The 18,968-nt window shown below is 41.3% G+C and overlaps 1 protein-coding gene across 1 annotated transcript in view; it reads left to right on the top strand.

The window, feature by feature from the left end:
• LOC122656978 (midasin) overlaps positions 1-18,968 on the top strand; it is a 184,398-nt gene that overhangs the window by 76,743 nt on the left and 88,687 nt on the right. The gene's annotated exons all lie outside the window — the stretch shown is intronic.

The raw sequence follows: 18,968 nt of genomic DNA, 5'->3' as shown, positions 1-18,968 counted from the left end.
TTCATGTAATCAATGACAGCCCTAGATACCTCCACAGGGACCATATGACATGCGACCACTTCAGGAGAATTCCCAACTAGATGTTGTTTGAGTCTAGTGGCATCACCTCCCAAAAACTGCATGTGACAATAGTTGCATTGGGATTTTCTTTTATCCCCATCAATTGGAGTGCCATGCAACCATGCAATGTCACCCCTAGTGCGCCTGGGTGTGCTCCCCTCCCCCTGGGTCTAGGCCGGCTGCCTCTTGCCCCTCTTGCCTCTACGGCTCTGTCGTTTACCACGGTTCGTCATAATCGAGACTAGTTTACTGTTGCATGAATAAAAGACAATTCATTAATCACTGAAGCACATCAATTCTTTTAGTTTAAATGTTTAAGAATTAAGATTTAAGAGCACTAATACAAGTATATAAGTATATAACTATTTAGTATTTTTCCCCTAACCCTCATATTTTTCTCATATTTAAAAACAATTTTTAAAAATATTTTTCAAATAAATATTGGCCTAGCACAACAAAATCGAAAAGATATGTAAATGGGCAGCAAATAAGAAGTATGCACAATTTACTTTTATATTTTTCAGTAATTTTAAAACAAAAACCTCATATTTTTTCTTATTTTTTGGTATTTATTTGAAATTTTGAAATATTTTTTATAATTTTCGAAAATTAAAATAATTAATTATTGGCAGAAAAATATTTTTGACACCATGAGGCCATAGATCGGCCAATGGTGTCTAACATATATTTAATTCATCACCATACAATATACATAACCCCTATTATTTTTTTATTTTTGTTGTAAATAAATCCAATTTTTGAAGTAGAAAAATAAATAAATAATATATATACCAAAAAAAAATTTCGACACCGTGAAGTCGTAGATCGGCTTCCGGTGTCTAACATATATTTATTTCATCACAAACAAACATGTTGATCAAGCATTTCCCTAAAAAAAATCAATTTTGAGAATATGGTTTTACCTGGAATAGTGGAAAGGCTTCATAGATGTGCTAAGAAGTTTATTCTCCAAGTGATTCCGGCGTAGATGCGGCAAGGATTCAAGTGGGAAGTGGAAGATTGAAGAAGAAATGAGCAAAAACCTTCAAAAACCAAGCAAAAGAGGAAAAATGCTCTCTGTTTCTCAGTCTCGGTCGAAATTTCGACCGAGACTATCGAAACATGGTATTTTATATAAAGCATTTTCTCGAAATTTTCGAAATCTCGCGAGATTTTGAAAAAATCTCGAAATATCTCGAAATCTCGAGAATTGCGATCGAAATTTTGTATTTTTTTGATTCGAGGGGTCATTTCGTTTCGAGGGGGTCGAAATTCTCGAAATCTCGATCGAGATTTCGCGAGATTTTGAACTATGTATCTGGCTATGTATGGGAGCATAGTTGTCAGGCCTTCGTAGCCCCAAGGCCCTTCAGAATATGCAAGGCCTTTACTAGCCTAGATTTTTACAACTTAGCCCTTGCATTGGTTGCCAAGGGCTTGCATAGATGTCGGGTCGCTTGGCTGGTTGTTGATTTAGGCCGGTGTCATTTTCGGTTTTACTTTTTTTTTTTTTAATATTAATTTGTTGCATTTATTTATGGTGCAACCTTATTGCAGCTTATCACGTCCTTAAGGTGGTTAAAATCAGAAAAATGAATTTAACCCAGTCCTAAAATCATGATAGTAGATTGCTGGGTCATTTATTGCATGTTTTAATAAACTTTAATTGCTTCAGGTCTCCTGTTTAGTTTGTACTTTATATCGACTAAGTATACTTAATATTAACATAACTTGGTCACATATCCACAAACAGTAAGTACTAACATAACCTTAGATGTCTAATTTGGGTTTGTTTTATGCACACCTTGATCAATATGGCCGTGCGAGGCCTTAGGCCCCTGGCCACCACCTTGGCTCTCCTTGGTGTATGGTAGTAGATGGTAGTAGATTGCTGGATCATTTATTGCATGTTTTAATAAATTTTAATTGCTTCAGGTCTCCTGTTTAGTTTATACTTTATATCACTACTAAGTGTACTTAATATTAACATAACTTGGTCACATATCCGCAAACATTAAGTACTAACATAACCTTAAATGTTTAGTTTAGGCTTGTTTTATGCACACTTTGATCAATATGGCCGTGTGAGGCCTTAGGCCCCTGGCGAACACCTTGGCTCTCCTGTCTTGAAAACTGTGGGCGTAGGTAAAGATTTTGTTTGTGTTTATTGATTTTTTTTTTTGGTTGGGCCGGGGGGGGGGGGGGAAGAGGGTTGGTAACTGTGCAATTATATTTTCTTTTCTTTTTCAAAGAGATAAATTTGGAAAAGTAGGTGGAGGCATCCCTGGCTTGCTTGGAGAGGGGACCCTGAGTGATGTAGTCCTATATAGGCAAGGCCTAATAGGAACCGGGTAAAGTCAGAATTCTGGAACTGTTTATAGATGTGGGCTGTTTAGGGTAAAATTAGGGTTAGGACTAGGAGTTTGAACTAGGGTTTTATTTAGTAATGATGTGCAGGTTTTTAGGAAGCTAATGATATAGGTTTTAATTAAGTTTAAACAAGAAATTAAAATTCTGAAATTTAGGGTTAGGGTTTCGGGTTTTGGGAATGAAGGGGATGATGGGATTTAGGGTTTTTAGGGGGAATTAGGTCAAGGGGTTCTGGCCGAGTGTCACTGGTATGGAGAGGGTGTTTTGGTTGAAGTTTGGTGTGGTTTGGATGGTAGATTAGGTCTGGGCAGGTTTTAGAGGCTTTAGGTGTTAATGGGGAAGAGGGGGATTAGGGTTTAGCTGTAGGAATGGGGGCAGAATGGGGGATCGAATGAAGGAGATGGCCTGCAGGAACTGTGGTGTAAAATTGGAACAGATCTGATGGGGAAAGGGGCTGGACAGGATAACTAGGGTTTAAGATAATTAAGGTTTAAGGGGGAATCGATTAGGGTTAGGTTGGAAGGTTAGAAGTAGGAGGGGAAATACTAAAACAATAAAATAACTTACTGAATTGCAGGTTCTTCAATGGCAGCTTGGAGAAACTTGATTAAGAAGAAGAAGGACCTCCCGATCTACAAGATGCAAGGAGTTGCCGGAGTCCACCAGCCCTAACCCTTGATATGACTCACAAGGGGTCTTGATATGACTCACAAGACATGTCTCTGAAGAGAGAAGCAGCAGCAGCTAAGGCTAACAGCAGTAGATCGATTTTTTTAAAACATAATAGGTGGGGGACCCTCTTCCCACGATTCTTATTACATAAGAGGCCAAAGGCCTTATTCCTACATCTATTACAATCATAGTTGTCACGGCTTCACGGAGATCCAAGTCGGTGGAGGGGTGTCAAATCGATATATCGACATGTCGCCTGCCATGGCGATCAAGTCGACCATGTTTTATTTTTTATTTTTTCTATTTATAATGTCATTTAGTATGCTATAATATATACCCTATAACATCAAAAATCAACATGAAAGTGTACTACTATTCTACTATTCTCAATTTATAATGTCATTTTCTCTCGACTCTCTCCCTGTCTCTGTGTGTGTAATTGTGCATGTGTAGCTGTGTGCAAGGCAAGAAGAAGAAAAAATAAAACCGAGAGGACTATGGCTGTAACTGGAATAAATCCCTCCCCCCCTCTGTCTCTTGACTATCTCCCTGTCTCTGTGACTGTACAAGCAGTTGCGAAAAAGAAATAAGGAAAAAAAAAAAAACTGAGAGGACTATGGCTGTAATTGGAATAAATCCCCCCGCTCTGTCTCTCGACTATCTCCCTGTCTCTGTGACTGTACAAGCAGTTGCGAAGAAGGAAAAGGAAAAAAAAAAAAAAAAAAAACTGAGAGGACTACTAACTGGAATAAATCCCCCGTTCTGTCTCTCGACTCTCTCTCTATCTCTGTGTGTAACTGTGTACGTGTGGCTGTGTGCAAGGCAAGAAGAAAAAAAAAAAAAAACGATCCTACTAGTACTGGCTGTAATCATTACCGGAGGCTGGCAGGAGAAGAAGTTAAGAAGAAGAAGAGGACTGTCTGGGAGGAGAAGAACTGAAGAACTGAACTGAAAGATCGAGTTGCCGGAGGACTGGGAGGAGGAAGAAGAACCAAATTAAAAAATAAATAAAAAATTACTTGCCTGGAGTCTGAGAGGTTGCCGGAGGGGTTTGAACTTCGAAGGAGTGAAGAACTCTCTCTGCCGAGAGTTGCAGGAAGCCAGGAACTAAAGCCAAAGTTGCCGCTTGCCGGAGTCACGATTCTCTGTCTCACGAACTCTCTCCTCTGTCTCGACTCTCGAACTTTCTTTTGGCTTTTGCGATTTCTATTTCCCCCAAATTAGGGTATATGTTTAATGTTTTTAATTTTTATGTTACTGTGTATTGCGAAAAGTTACACCTCCAATACACATTAACGAAAAAGCATCAGTTATTAAATGGTTTAAAAAAAATAAATTTTAAGCCTAACTTTTATACATTCAAATGTACAAATATCGACCGATATGCCCATATATCGTGGTATGGCGTCCATGGCGGCGCCATGGAGGCCATATCAGTCGATATTTATACATTAACCATGTCGAAGCTCGATATGTAGTTTTCTGCAGCGCCAGGATTCCATGGCGGCGCCATGACTACTATGATTACAATTCAAATCTCCCACTTAAATCGTGGAGAGGTGGACCAATTTAAAAACAACATAAAAACTTAAAGTAAAAGACCCATCTACCCCTAATGACTTAAAAAACAACTTAAACTACTTAAAATAAAGAAGATTCCCTACTAGCTAATAGGATATAAGAACCTCTTAGCCAATAGGATCACTTCACTTAAATTAGACCAATTGAACCAATTGGATGCAACCAATTTAAACTGGTTCAATTAAAAACACAAAATAAAAACTGAGTATGGGAATAAACTAAACTAAGGCTCCTACTAAAACCCTAGGTTTAGGGTGGCTTCTTCAATTCGAGGAGGCTAGGATCTGCATCAACTCTCCCCGACTTAGAAACATTCATCTCTGATGAATGGGTGAAATCCATGCAACACTCTGGCAACTTGGGCTGAGCTTGTTGACCTCATGAATGGGAGCCCAAGTACTATGCTTGTGTGAAGAAACTCGTCCACGAACCTTGTGATGAGGAGGAGGAAGCAACATGTGGGCAGCAACTTCAACACTTCCCTGGCAGAATTCTGTTGAGGTTAGAACAGTGGGAATATTGTCTTCAAGTCGTGGGGCCTTCTCTTCGAAGAACCAAGGGGGCATAACAAAGTCAATGTGTTCAACCTCCACAAAGTCTTCAACATTGAGTACCTTCTCATTCAGCCCCCGCCACTTCAAGAACAGTAACTTGCTTGTCATTGTCTCCCTGTGAAATGTTCCCAGTTACCTCGTCACAATCAACCACATCATCCATGAGAACTGGAGCAATCGTATGAACACCTCGAGCACCACCATCTATATCTTCAAGGTAACATTCCAAGTCTTCATCACTATCAGGGGTAGTGCATATATACCTTGCTCATCGTGCCCTTCAGGGGTTTCCTCTGCCCTAACAGCCACATTAACATGTCTATGCTTTTGTGGGCAATCTTTGGCATAGTGCCCAAGCTCATTGCAGTGGAAACACTTGTGGTGTTCATTGCTGCCCATGGGAACTTTACCTTTATAATTAGCACATGGAGGGGCTGTAGGGCGGGAAGAACTACCAACAGAGTAGCCTGATCGAGTAGAACCAGCAGTTGAATTTCCAGCTCGATCGTGGCCAGTGATAGTAGACTTGAATGCTGTAAAAGTTTTGATAGTACCCTCAGTGGAGGAATCAAATCTTCTATTTCCAGTCAATAATTCTTCAGCCTTCAATGCCTTCTCGAAACAGTCCTTGATGTCCAGAACATCAACAACCCCAATAGCCTTAACAATATCAGATCTCAATTCCAGCCAAAATTGAGATAACATCTGAGTAGCACTCTCTCTGGTATCAGTACGAGAAGAAAGAGAATCAAACTATTGCATATACTCGGATACAGGCATAGTCCCTTGCCGAAGGGAATTGAGTTGATCTTGCATCTGAGCTCTGTAATGTCTAGGCAAATATTTCTCCTTCAAGTCATACTTCATGTCCTTCCAGTTAGTAGGTGCATCACCTACGCGCTCCATGTCTCTCTCTGTTTTTCGCCACCATTCTCGGGCAGGGTCAATCAGTTTGGTACGTGCCAATCTCATCTTTCGATCTTCAGCCAAGTCATACCAGTCAAAATAATCATCCAGGGCAGCAAGCCAGTTATAGATCACTTGAGGATCACCCATGCCCATTATACTCCTTTAGCTCGAGTTTGACCTTCTGCGTATCGTACCTCCTATTAGTAGCTTCATCTCCAGTGAAGTAGGATCTCATGTATTCGTCAAAGTTAGGTCTTCAAGGTGCTTCTGTAATTCTGTCCCTATCTTCGCTATAGTCATCTCTGTCAGGCCTACGTCGGTCCCTGTAACCCCTGTCGTGTCTGGAATGATCTCTGTGGTCCCTGTGAGGTCTGGGATGATCTCTACGATATTCATCCCTTCCCAGAGTTCCATGTACTTCAGAATGCACTTGGAATCTGTCCTCCTCTACATATAGAGGGTTGTTTACAAGAGGCACAACTTGCCTTTCTTCCAATCGTGTCACTTTGTTATTAAGTTTCTGCAGCATATGCATGATTACTGTCATGGGATCAGGTGGGGGGGGCAGATTGGTGTCTGGGGTTGGATTCCCATGGTCGGCCATGGCTCTGATACCAATTAATGTAGTCCTAGGCAGGAGTAGTCCCTCCAGGAATCAGAGTAATAGGATCACCAAACAAGGCTGGCTGATTGGGACAACTTAGGCTAATTAGGGCAGAATTAGGGTTAGGGTTTCGAGCTAGGGTTTTATTTGGTAATGATGTGCAGGTTTTTAGGAGTCTATTGGTGTAGGTTTGGATTGATTTGGAGGAAGTTGGAAATCTAGGGTTTCGGGTTAGAGGCCTTGTAAAAATGGAGTGTTTTTAGGATCTAGGGTTTAGGGGTGGATTTTGGGAAAGGGGTTTATAGGGTATTAATAAGCAGGTCTAGGGGGTTATTTTGGTATAAAGAAGTTAGGGTTTGGATGAGTTACCAAATTCTGTAATTTTTGGACAGAATTGAGTTGCAGGTTTTGGGTTTAATGGAGTGGAGGAATGGAGGGGATAGAGTGGATTAGGTTAGAGAATGAAGAGGGGAAGGATATCTGAAGGAAGTTAAAATTACTTACTGGTTTGATCTCCTTCAAAGGCAGAAGCAGGAGCTTGAAGAAGCTTGATTGAATAAGAAGGACCTCCCGATCTACAAAGATGTAAGGAGTCGATCAGAGTCCACCAATCCCTTCACCTTGATATTATCCACAAGGTAGCCTTGATATTACTCACAAGGTTCACTCAACAGAGCCGAGTAGCAGTTATGGCAGCAAACAAAAACTTTTTCATTAATTAAATTCGTGTTCAATGCTGGCCTCCCTTACAAACTTATATAGAAGACTCAAAAATAGACTTAGACACTAAAAAGGAATGGCCTAACCCTATCCCTAACCTATTAGGTAACTTAAACTGACTAGGAAACTAGAATACTAAAGGAAATAGACTCAAAACATGGCTGGATTTATAGAGTCCTAATCTAGCCCCACTTACATCACATGACCACTTAAGTTCTCACATGATCACTTAACCAAGTCACATGGTCACTTAAATTGAACCAATTGGATGCAACCAATTTGAATCGGTTCAATTAAAAAACATAAAAATAAACTAAGTATTGGGCTAATCCCGTATGCAACCTATATACCCCTAGTTTAGGCTCATTAAAGTGGCCCAATACATAGAAAACCCTTGGGAACAAAGGCCCAACATGTATATAACCCAACCCTAGGCCTATTTCTAAAGAAATAAGCCCTATTTGGTGATGAATCTGCATCAATGAGGTTTTTTTTTTTTTTTTTTGATGAAACAATAAAGTGTAATCACACAAACCACACTCCAATCCCAAAAGGTTAACCAATCTGCATCAATGAGTTGTAGGGGTGTAAATGAATAGCCGAAATTCGTTTCCGTATCTGTGTCCCTATCCGTTTAGTACTATCCGAATCTGTCTGAAAGCTAAACGGATGCAGATACGGATAGGCTATAGCTATCCGAAAAGCAATATTTACATGTAAACGGATAAAGTATCTGAGCCATATCCGTGTCCGTATCCGTTTAGCACTATCTGAATCCGTTTAATAGCTAATCGGATGCGGATGCGGATGCGGATATAGCACTATTCGAGCTGAATCCGATCCATTTACAGCCCTAATGAGTTGCCAAACATTGATAACATGGCATAGCCATTTAAATGTTGGTGGGTTGGTTGAGAAATGAGATGATTGGTGAGGTCTAGATTCTGCCTTTTGTTGGTGGCAGATGGGTGCAAGATTTTGGTTTAATACTCAAAATTAGGGTTTCTAAAGTAAAAGAAGCTTTAATAAACATGAAAGTAGGCAAGGCCTCAGGCACAGACGAGGTCCCAATAGAAGTGATGCAGGTCCAAGTACCCGCAAGAAGAAGAAACAGCCCTAGAAATAGGGTGAATGTTAGTTTATTGGAGCCTAGTTTTAATTTTCAGTTTTTCAGTTCTGTACTTAGTTTTTTTTAGTACTTAAATTGAACCATTGGTCTGACCTGTTCGATTTAAGCGATTCTTTCTGATTGGCTGGATTTTCTTTTATTCCTATTGGTCTTTAGAAGATCTTTTTCAGTTTTTGTTTTTAAGTTATTTTAGTCCCACTCCACGATTCTAAAGAGGGCAACTTAGAGTTGTAATAGAATTTCAGGCTCTATTCTTGTGCTGATTAGGTGTAAGGCCTTTGGCCATGAATTATAAATAGTACAATCGTGGGAGGCTCCCCCACGGTTCAATTTTGCAAATCTGATTCCAGTCTAAGCTGCCATTGTTGCTGCTCTTCTCCTCTGAGAGTTGCCTTGTGGACCTCAAGGTGAAGGGATTGGTGAACTCTAGTCGACTCCTTGCATCTGTTCAGATCGGGAGGCTCTTCTACAAGCTGATTCAAGTTGCTGCTATTGAGTTCCTGTAAAACCAGTAAGTTATTTAAAATTTTCCTGTAACTACCTTTTTTTCCCCCCTCATCCTCCAACCTAAGCCTACATCCCCATAATTGATTCCCATAACCCTACTTTCATCTAAACCCTGTCCAGCGCAAAGCCTTCCATCAATTATAACCAAACTTCATCCATAGCATCTTCACCCTCTTCCTAGCACTCGACAACAACCTCTCCCCCATCCTTCCATTAAACCCTAGAATTCCCCAACATCCTCTAAACCCAAAACCCTGGAATTTCTAGACCATACCGTTCTGCCCATCCATTCAACCCCATATTCTGATCGAGTGTCCTTCCTCAACATTGGGAAACTCGACCCGAACCCTAGCCCTAAACTCCCATTACAAACCCTAAAAACTACCTCACTTCCTTTACCCAAAAACCCAAGCCTGGAACCCTATTTCATTAAATTCAAATTTTCATCCAGATCCTACAAAACCTATACCATTAAACTCCTACAACCTTGCCTACCTTTACCGAATAAAAACCTATTCACTTTACCTAAGCCCAACCCTAATTCTGTCCAGAATTTCCAACCCTGCCCCAATCGGCCAGCAGGTTTTGAAGATTCTGAGTCATCTAGCTCCTAGTAGACCTTTGTCTATCTAGGACTACATTAAGAAGTATGGAAGATCTTAGGATTTTGTGGTTTTTCTTGGCTAATGATGCTGTTTAACAAGATTATGGGTACAATGAAAATGTCAGATGAATGGAGGAGAAGCATTGTTGTCCCAATTTACAATATTAACGGTGATATTCAGAGTTGCAATAACTATAGGGGCATAAAACTAATGAGTCATACGATGAAGTTATGGGAGAGAGTTATTTAAATCCATCCGAGGAAGGAAACTACTATTTTGGAGAATCAATTTGGTTTTATGCCAAGAAGATCCATAGTGGAAGTTACTTTCTTGCTTTGGAGACTCGTGGAAAGGTACAGAGAGGGCAAGAAGGATATCCATGTGGTATTTATTGACCTAGAATAAGCCTACGACAGTGTCCCGAAAGAGTTAATCTGGTATAAACTAGAGAAGAGAATGGTACCATGTAAATATGTGGACATAAATAAAGATTTGTATGGTGTGGTAATTAGCATAAAAAAACTATGGGGAGTCAAGGTAGTGAGTTCTCATTTACAATTGGGCTACATCAAGGATCAACACCAAGTCTTTATTTGTTTGCTCTTATCATGGATGATTTAACCAAAGACATATAAGATGAGGTTCCTTGCTGTATGCTTTTTTCTGATGATATTGTGTTGGTGGATGAGACAAAAGCAAGAATTAACACCAAGTTGGAGGTATGGATATCATTATACTTGGAATTAAAAGATCTTAAAATAAGTAGATTGAAGACGAAATATATGGATGTATGGCCACACTAGGACAGTTAATGAGGTGGTGAATATTGATGAGAAGGAGATTCCACAAAGTGATTATTTTAGATATCTGGGCTCAATAGTCAATAAAGAATGTGGTATAGAGGATGATGTTCCCAAGAGGACTAAAATTGTGTGGATGAAGTGGAGAGGTGTATCCGGAGTGCTGTGTGATTGGCATATCCCTTTAAAGCTTAAAGGAAAATTTGATAGGACTATTGTACGACCGACTATGATGTATGGTGTAGAATGTTGGGAAGTTAAGAAGCTTCATATAGATAAACTAAGTGTAGCAGAGATGAGGATGTCGAGATGGATGTGTGGCAAGACTAGGAAAGATAAAGTGAGGAATGAGTGAATGACCATATCAGAGCTGAGTTGGAAGTAGCTCCGATTCATGATTAAGCTATGTGAGAGTTGTTTGAGGTGGTACAATCATGTCCAATGAAGGCCTTGGGATGCTACAGTACGGAGGAATGATTTGATTCAGATTGAAGGTACTTAAAGAGCTAGAGGCAGGCCTAAATTAACCGTAGGAGAAGTGGTGAGGAAAGACATGCATAGCTTAGACCTCCTATCATGTACGACTTCGAACATAATTGATTGGAGAGTAAGGATCTATGTAGCCAATCCCATTTAGTTGGATAAGGCTATGTTGTTGTTGGTGGTGGTGGTGTGGTTTGCCTAATTTGTTCAAATGTCAAGTCTACCATGTTGGTGTGGGTTATGCTAATTTTGAATATTATGATAGTGGATACACTTGATGTTAATGAGGATCGTGACAGTGATTGTGATGATTGTTTAAATGTTGTTGATGATGGTGGTAACGTGTTTTTTTTTTTTTTGGGTGAATAAAAAATATATTACCAAAAGAGAGAAAGAAACAGAGAGCCCCGAAGGGAGGGAGAGAAGAAAAAAGAAAAACCACCAGCCTAAGCAAAGACTAAGGGGCAGTAGCAACAAAAGAAACATTTGTTAGACCCCAGGAATCAACAATGAGCCTGTTCCTTGGGGAGTCTATACAAAAGGAGGGAGGAGCTATCGCTAACTTAGCTTTGATTTCAAAGGAGATGGAATCCCAAATCATTTGGTAAGATCGAGATTTGGAGGTCCATTTCCTAATATTGCGCTCAATCCAAATATGGTTGATAGCTGTACAAAAAGCCATCTTGCCACTGAGTCACAAAGAGAGGAGCCTGCAAAGGTCATATCGATCCAAATCCACTCTCTAGTGAAGGGCATGATTCTTCTTTGGGCAGGCCAGCATTTGTGGTGGTGACGTGTTGTTGATCACAACTGATGGGTATTTCACCCAAGTCTTGGGCCATTATGATGCGAATAAATCCCAATGACTGGGAAATTTATCGGTTTGCAAATCTATTGTCATTGCTGGTGAATGTTATAATTCATGAAGGGTAAAACGATTGATGTGGAAGGTTGTAGGTGTTAGATAATCTATAGGGGGTGAATAGGTTACCTTAGTGGAATATGTCCCTTTTTAAAATTTTATTTAATTTATTCAAATTGACAAGAAACAATTGTCAATATAAAATAAAGTAAGAGAGACGAGCATTTATAGTGGTTCGACGCTTCCAAGAATCTACATTTACTACTCTCAACCTTGAGAGAATTCCACTAACTTTTTCCCTTTCTGTACAATAGGTGGGGAAAAAGACCTTTACAAACTCTTTTTTTTTCAAGGATAGGAGGATCCCTTACACAAACCTAAGTACGGTCTAGGCAAGTGCAAATACAACCTTGCTCATCTAGAGTCTACCAAATTCAAGAGCAAGACACAAAATGAATAAAATAAAGAGAGAATGTTACCTAGGAATGGAGTGTACCAGTTACTCCTTGCATTGTGAACAATGATATGCAATATGAATGCAAAAATACTTGACTTTCAAGGGCTCTTCTTGAGATATGAACTTCAATAGACCAAGATCTTGAACAAGGAAGTCAAACTAGAATGATGAAAGAACTCCTCGAATTCAATAATAGCATAAAGAGCTTCGAACCGACTTTTTCACCTCACAATAAAGTGTTATTTTGGACTTTAGTAATAATGAAAAGGTCTGACATGTTTGGTATTTATAGGCATTAATATGCTCAAAAGATGCGTCAAAATAACTCAAACGATTATATTTTTTTTCCTTCCGGTTGACATGAAGATGGTCCAGTCTACCAGGGAATGTTACCGTTTGAAAAACTAGCCGTTATGGCAATGCATAGGACCAACTGGTCGGTGTTCAGTCGACAGGTGGATCGACTGGCACGATCTGGTCGACTTGACAAACTTGCTGGTACAATCTGGAACGCTTCTGCCAGTTCCGGTAAAAAATGCTCTGTGATCCGGTCGATCGGATGATTGCCGACAGACTGTTCTCCCTTATTTTGTCAGCCTGATTTTTGGGGGTCTTGTTCCAATGATTCTTCAACCTATACTAAGGTCAAATGAAGTTCTATAAAAGTCTCCTAAGGTCTCTACACAATGCATATGATTTTTCATTATGCGTATGCAATTTATAATCATGCAATGTGTGTTCCCAAGTGCACATGAACATCTTCTGGAAAGTTTCAAGTGATATTCGCTTTATGGGATCTTTGCTTGAGTTCTTCTAGAGGTATATCCTTCAAGCCATGATCTTGACTTCTTTGTGATTCTTCAAGCTTTGTCTTGAACTTCTATTTTCTTTTAGAAATCCTGTCATCTTTAAATATTCTTGAACAAGCATTAGGATTCTTTCATGTGTTTGTTATCACCAAAACATTCATAGAGGATTAGGGGAGGAGAAGTGTTTTGGGGTCAGGAAACTTTGGTGAAATCTTACTTCCCTGCCTCATGTTCATTAGTGCAAACTTGAATGATAGGGAAGTGGAAGAGATGAAACAACTGTGTTGAGAGTATCGAGACATCTTCGCTTGGGACTATTCTGAAATGCCAAGATTGGGCCCTCAAGTGGCCAAATGAAAGGAGAGTGGACGGCTAAGCAAACCCTTGTTAGTGCGTGGAGAACGGATAGGCAAGCCCTAGAAGGCGGAACAGGGAGAGAACGCCTGATTTTCCTGTTTAGGCCATTTGAATCAAAGTGGTGCCCATCAAATTTTTTTTGGGACTGCTGTCATGGGTAGAAATCTGACCATTGACCATTTGATGTCAAAAGGGTGTCTATTTAATATCTGCCTCTTTCACCTTGCAACTGCTGACTCTGAACCTTGTACTTTTTGTTGGAAGTCGCTCTGCAGCCGAGTTACCTTGACAATCTTTGGACCTTAGAATATCTTTGAAGTTGGGAAGCATCAGGATCGGATGATCCAATGAAGGATTCAATGGAGTACCTGAGAGTATTCTGGGTGCTATAGCTTATGGAGAGAGAAACATAAGGGTTTTTGAAGCCACCAGGAGAGCTTGTGAGGATTAGCTACCTCTCATTTATTGTAGGATTCTTCTTCTTTGTGGGTCATTTCTGGCATGCAAGAAGGGCCTGTGCGGCTGCTGTGGGATTTTAAAAAGGAATTGAATTTCTTATAATTATAAGATTTTTTCCAATCTTTTAGAAGATGCCGTCACTCTGTCTTGAACCGAGATTCTCGAGCACTACTTCCTAAGACCAGCGTGCTACCAATTTCAACATGACAGCTTGTTCGAAATTTAAAATTTCATGTACTGATTCTTCAATTCCTACGTTGGTAGAATATTCACGTGTGAGGTGTGATACATCATGTATGATACATGTTCCTTCTATTTCTCCAAGTAAAGCCCTTCGCATTGCGATGCCTATCATATCGGCTTGACCTTTCATAAGCGGAGACAGAATGAAATCTTCATAATGAAGACGCTTACTATCTGCTCTTGATTCAACACACTTCTAATAGGTTAGTTGAAAATTATCTTCATTCAGAAATCAGTATTGATAGTTATAGCTTCATTTTAAGTGGTAGCGACAATTACAAATGATGGTTACATTTAGAGTTATATTTGTAGTGAAAGTAGGAGTTATAGTATAATAACTAGCACTAGCATGAATGACAGTGATTTTAAATATATTTTTAAGACAAGGATATGATGATATTGATATAAATAAAAAATACAGGCATTTGTGGGTTCAATGTGAAATTGTTATTGATTAAATTATAAGAAATTTCTTAAGGCAAAAAATGAATATTTGTGAATAATATGGATAACATTTGAAGATCAGAATTCTGAAGTCTAGAACACTGCCTCCAGGAGGAGGCTCCGGCACTCCGGTAACTCATCCCCTGGTCCTTCTCGAAATGCCTTCCCAATCGCCTTCCCCTCCTCCTCCTTCACCTTCTGTCGCCACCATCCCTACCTCCCCTGTGTCCTCTAGCCAACCCAAATGGACTTCCCTTTTCAACTCCTCCCTCTAAGCTTCCCACTCTTCTGCTGGCCTCCCCCTCCACTTCATTTCCCCTTCCATTATCGGGTCCTCTAATGTTGCAGTTTGCCCCCCTGATTCTCTTGGGACTGAAGCTCAGCTCTGGGAATCCTGCTTAGTTGGTCACTTTCTGGGCTCTCGCCCCCCCCTTTCACATTGTTAAAAACTCCCTCTCAAAGCAATGGAGGACAATTGGAACTTTGGATACCCATCTGCTGGACAACGGGTTCTTTATTTTCAAATTCTCTGACGAGCACGACAGGAACCGTGTGCTTGAGGGTGGCCCTTGGCAGGTTGGAAAGAAACCTATCTTTCTCCGACAGTGGCACCGCCACCTGCAATTGTGCCGGGTTGATCTCTCAATCATTCCTCTCTGGGTCTCGCTTCCTGGACTCCCTCTACACTACTGGTGCACTGATGGCTTAAGCTCTGTTGGCTCAATTTTGGGTAAGCCGTTATTCTCAGATATGCGCACGATGAGAAAACTTCGACTGGCTTGTGCTCGAATTTGCGTCGAAGTGTCTGCTGAAGAACCCCTGCCCACTTTCATCACTGTAAATGAAGGGGAGAACTATTCCTTCGAACAGGAGGTCTACTATGAGTGGAAACCACCCCAATGTCTCATCTGCAAAAAGTTTGGGCATGATATTGCCCTTTGCTCACCACCGGAGACTTCCTCCACCAGAAAATCGCAAGGCCACCTTTGTTGCTCCATCTCGATTCACCTCTCACTCCAGAGGTAGAACCAGATCTCGCTATCGTCGTCGGAATCTTAGCCGTGCGCCAGCAGCTCCTCAAGGCAGTATACTGGGTATCCCTTCTTTACCCATCGGGCAAAATCCTTTTGCTCCTTTATCTGACGACGACCTGTTGGAGTCTGATCCTGGAGCCTGTATGGAGAAGTGCCTCGACTCTGTTGCTCCTCGTACCAGATTGCGAATGGCGTCTCCGATGGATGAACACCCTCCTGGCTCCTCTGCTGGCACCTCTGATGCTTTCGTCTCTGACGCACCTGCTCTGGAGGCGAACCCTTCCCCTTTGTCCCCTCTGGAACCTGGGTATGCTCCGCCATCGACTATCGCACCTCCTCCTTCTGTGTTAACCTCGACGAGTGACAATGCCAATGTTTCCATCTCTCCATCTTCTGAGAGTGATATCCCTTTATTTGTTTCTTCTGAGTTCTGAGGGGCCCACCCTTGACTTGCTTTCCCCTTCTTCTTTATCCCCTAACTCCCATTTACCAAAAAAGCCCTCCACCAAAAAGAAATAAAAAAATCACAAGAAAAAAAATTCAAAAAAGAGGTCCCCACCCGTCGACCCAACTCCTGATTCCTGTAGCCTTGGATCCCTCGGGTCGGGTCAGTTGGTTGGTTCCATGGAGATAGCCCGTAAGCCCCACTTATCTCCATCACCCGATCCCCCCCCCCTCTTCGACTATCCCCTGCATATCCCCTACTGCTGGCTACAACCGTTGCCACCGAAGCTCCTCCTCTTCTCGCGGCATGCTATCCCGAATTCTGGGATGCCAGGTGCAACCTCTCCCCTTGTCCAAATGAACCACGGTGTTCTGTGGAACACTCGGGGTCTAAACTCCCTGAGCAAACAAGCTGCAGTCAGAGATCGTATCCGTCTTCTCCAATCCACTTTTTGCTGTCTGCTGGAAACCCATGTAAAAGAGCCAAATGCTGCAAAAATTTTGAACTCTATAGCTCCAGGTTGGTCTTTCCTATCCAACTACTCCCACCACACTGATGGCCGCATCTGGGTCTTATGGGATTCTTCAAAAATTCAGGTCCCCTTGGTCTCCTCCTCGGCTCAACTTCTCCATTTAAGGTTCTCTGACTGCCTCAACCATTTCTCTTTCTTTTTTACTGCTATTTATGCTTCCAACTGCCACCTACAGAGATCAATTTTATGGGATGATCTACACAATATTGCAAATCTTATTGGTCCTTCACCTTGGGGCATAGGAGGGGATTTTAATGTTATCAGATTTGGGCATGAAAAGCAGGGGGGTGATTCTGTTGATCTTGATTCTATGGCTGCTTTCAATGATTGTATTGATGACTTGGGCATGGATGATCTTCATTGGACTGGTCCCGCTTTCTCTTGGAGCAATAAAAGGGCTGGGATTCATCGCATTGATTGCAAGCTTGACCGTGTGTTGGTCAATGATTTTTGGCTTACCTCCTTTACCTCTTCCTCTGCTGCTTTTGATACCCCCGGTATTTCTGACCATAGTCCCATCTCTCTCTGTATACAGCCTTATACCTCCTTTGGTCCTAAACCATTTAAGTACTTTGACATGTGGTCTGCCCGTCCCACATTTCTTGCTACTGTCAAGGAGGCCTGGGATAAACCTGTCCAAGCTTTCTCGTCTCCCCTTATTGCTTTTGCTAGAAAGCTCAGAAATGTGAAAGAGGCTCTTAAAGTTTGGAATTCCAACACTTTCGGCAACATCTCCCAGCAGGTCCAAGATTGTAAGGATAAACTCTCATCCATTCAGCTGCATATTCAACTGGACCCCCTGAACAGCCAACTTGCTGCTGATGAAAAGGCTGCTTCCCTTGACCTATCGGTTCTCCTCTCTCAAGAGGAAAGTTTCTTAAGGCAGAAGGCTAGAATTAAATGGCTGGAGTTAGGGGACTCCAATTCAGCCTACTTCCATAGATCCCTGAAGTCTAGATCTAATTTCAATGCCATTTTACAGCTGGCTGGTCCTGATGGCTCTCCCATTACTAATGTGAAAGATATCAAAGATATGGCTGCTTCCTACTATAAGGATCTCTTCAATGGTCCCCTGGGTGCTGCAGATCCTATCCCCAATGATCTTCTCAACAAATTTATTCCTATGGAGCTAATTCAGTCCCTTGGTGCCATTCCTTTGGAGGAGGAAATCACAACTGCTATCCACTCTTTTAAGGTGAACCGTGCCCCTGGTCCCGGATGGTTTCAGTATGGGGTTCTTTTTAGCCTCTTGGAGCATTATCAAGGATGATCTTATAAATGCTATTAGAAGCTTCTTTCTCAATCCTAGCCAAATCAAAGGAGTAAACCATACTTTCCTTTGCCTTATTCCAATAAAAGGAGCCTCAGCTATGCCGGACTTCAGACCCATTGCTCTTTGCAATCAGCTCTATAAATTCATAGCAAAAATTTTGGCATTCAGGCTCAAGATGGTGGTGGACCTCCTTGTTAGTGAAAATCAGTCAACTTTTATCCCCGGCAGGAACATATCTGATAATATCCTTCTTTGTTATGAGATTGTGAGAGGGTTTGAGAGGAAAAACCATGCTCCAGCTGCTCTTATGAAGATTGATATCCACAAAGCTTTTGATTCTCTGAGATGGGATTTCATTGTAAAGATGTTGATCAAGATGGGTTTCCCTGCAGCTATCATCCATTGGATATATTGCTGTATTTCTTCTCCGAAATTCTCAGTGCTTGTTAATGGCAGCCCGGCGGGGTACTTTGCATCTACTGTGGGGATTTGTCAAGGGTGCCCTCTCTCCCCTTATATCTTCACTTTGGCTATGGAAATCTTATCTCGGAAGATTCAATCTCTCACGGATCAGCAACTCATTATCCCCATCCCTAAATGCAAAGCCCTCAAGCTCTCCCATCTTGCATTCGCTGATGACCTCATGATCTTCTCAAAAGCCTCCATCACTTCTTTTGAGTCTATTATGCACTGTTTGCAGCACTTCCACGAGCTCTCGGGCCTCCAGATCAATCCTACAAAGTCTCTTCTCTTTTTAGCTGGGATCCCTGAGCTAGAAAAAGCCCCTTTGCAAGCTATCTGTGGCTTTCAACTTGGCCAGCTTTCAGTCAAATATTTAGGCCTTCCTTTAATTCCAGCCAGATTATCAACCCATCATTGTACCCCTATGCTGGACCTCATCAGGAAACGACTTCAACTGTGGAAGGGTAAACTTCTTTCTTATGCGGGTCGTTTGGTTCTCATCAAGTCTGTGTTTCAAGCTTCTTATATTTACTGGTCTCGGATATATGGGCTGCCTTCTTCCATCATCAAAACTGTGGAATCCCTCATGGCTTCTTT

The sequence above is a fragment of the Telopea speciosissima genome, chromosome 3 (genome assembly GCF_018873765.1).
Source record: "Telopea speciosissima isolate NSW1024214 ecotype Mountain lineage chromosome 3, Tspe_v1, whole genome shotgun sequence".
In the NCBI taxonomy this organism is placed as follows: domain Eukaryota; kingdom Viridiplantae; phylum Streptophyta; class Magnoliopsida; order Proteales; family Proteaceae; genus Telopea; species Telopea speciosissima.
This window is presented reverse-complemented; position numbering and strand designations above follow the sequence as displayed.